General features: G+C 42.1%; 1 pseudogene across 1 annotated transcript; it reads left to right on the plus strand.

Moving 5' to 3' along the window:
* Positions 1 to 280: 280 nt before the first annotated feature.
* On the plus strand, positions 281 to 1555 carry LOC103738127 (annotated as a pseudogene). The gene has a single exon (XR_001872553.1). The product of XR_001872553.1 is annotated as a histone-binding protein RBBP7 pseudogene (transcript).
* Positions 1556 to 2231: the final 676 nt, after the last annotated feature.

The raw sequence follows: 2231 nt of genomic DNA on the forward strand, positions 1-2231 counted from the left end.
GAGTTAACAACCTCCAACATCCTTTCCATTTCTGCAGTGTGAGAGTTTTAAAACTTTCAGAGAGGAGAGAAGAGCGTCTCAGACCTCGGTACCCTCAAGCAGGGAGGAGGCAGGAGAGAAGGACACGGCGTCTGGGGAGCACCCAGGCAGCCAGAACAAGCTCAGGCTTCCAGACCTAGGAGCGTGTGATGTACCTGAGGAGAGTAAGAGCTCCAGTGGAGGCTCTTGGCTAGCGAGGGAAGTCTGAGGTGGCAACAAGGGGCCAACGACCTGATGCAAGATGGCGAGTAAAGAGATGTTTGAAGATACTGTGGAGGAGCATGTCATCAACGACGAAAATAAAATCTGGAAGAAGAATACACCATGTCTGTATGACCTGGCTATGGCCCATGTCTTCGGTGGCCCAGCCTTATGGTTCAGTGGCGTCCTGGAGTGACTAAACCGGAAGGAAAGGATTATGCCCTTCACTGGCTAGAGCTGGGGACTCATACATCTGATGAGCAGAATCATCTGCTGGTTGCTCCAGTACATATTCCCAATGATAATGCACAGTTTGATGCTTCCCATTGTGACAGTGACAAGGGAGAATTTGGTGGTTTTGGTTCTGTGATAGAAAAAATTGAATGCAAAATTAAAATTAATCATGAAGGAGAAGTAAACCGTGCTCATTATATGCCACAGAATCCTCACATCATTGCTACAGAAACACCATCCTCTGATGTATTGGTTTTTGACTATACAATATACCCTGATAAACCAGATCCAAGTGGAGAATGTAATCCTGATCTTAGATTAAGAGGTCACCAAAAGGAAGGCCATGGTCTTTCCTAGAGTTCTAATTTGAGTGGACATCTTCTGAGTGCATCTGATGACCTTACTGTCTGCCTGTGAGATATAAATGCGGGACCAAAGGAAGACAAAATTGTGGATGCTAAAGCCATCTTTACTGGCCACTCAGCTGTTGTAGAGGATGTGGCCTGGCATCTGCTGCATGAGTCCTTGTTTGGATCTGTTGCTGATGATCAGAAACTTAAGATATGGGACACCAGATCCAATACCACTTCTAAGCCAAGCCATTTGGTGGATGCACACACCACTGAGGTCAACTGCCTCTCGTTCAATCCCTACAGCAAGTTCATTCTAGCAACTGGCTCTGAAAATAAGGCTGTAGCTTTATGGGACCTGTGTAACCTAAAATTAAAACTCCATACCTTCGAATTTCATAAGGATGAAATTTTTCAGGTCCACTGGTCTCCACATAATGAAACTATTCTGGCTTCAAGTGGTACTGATTACCACCTGAATGTGTAGGATTTAAGTAAAATTGGAGAAGAAAAATCAGCAAAAGATGTGGAAGATGGACCTCCAGAACTCCTGTTTATTCATGGAGGACATATGGCCAAGATTTCAAAATTCAATTGGAATTTCAATGTGCCTTGGGTCATTTGCTCAGTGTCTGAAGATACCATCATGCAGATTTGGAAAATGGCTGAAAATATTTACAATGACAAAGAGTCAGATGACAACATCGGAACTGGAAGGACAAGGATCTTAAATCTAAAGTATGAGATGTTTCTACTGAGTGTATCGCTACATCAATGCTTGATTAATCAAGTGCCAAAAAGGCATTGTATAGCAAGAAATGTAAGTGGGATGGCCTCTGGCATTCTTTACCCTCTGATTCTAGCACTTTCAAGTGAGCTGTTGCGTACTGTATCATATTGTAGCTATTAGGGAAAAATGGAATGTTGCTTAAGAAAGGACATCACTATTGTTTAAAAATACTAGTTGCAGGATACTCTGCCTTTGATTCAACTGTTTTGAAAACGTAAGTGCTTGCTCAAGTTCCCAAATATGCAAGAATAACTTTTACACTTTTTCCTTCCAATACTTCTTGATTGGCTTTGCAGAAATAAAGTTTTAAAATAAAAAACTTTCAGTGAGCTATGAAGACATCATAAAGGGATTCAGAACCATTAAGTTTGTGTTGATCATAATGGGCCAAAGTAAGTGGGTACTCTTATCAGCAAGTAATGTGCAAGCAAATGGTGGGACTTTTATTGCAGTTTATTGAAAGGAGAATTGTTACAACAAGGCCAACAAGATGGCTCAGTGGTAAAGGTACTTGCCCTTCAGCCTGACAGCCTGATAGACCCACATGATAGAAGGAGAAAATAGATTTCCATAAGTTCACCTCCGCCACACACACATATACAAACACAGAGAGAGAG

Source organism: Nannospalax galili, unplaced genomic scaffold (assembly GCF_000622305.1).
Source record: "Nannospalax galili isolate Female #2095 unplaced genomic scaffold, S.galili_v1.0 scaffold17, whole genome shotgun sequence".
NCBI lineage: Eukaryota > Metazoa > Chordata > Mammalia > Rodentia > Spalacidae > Nannospalax > Nannospalax galili.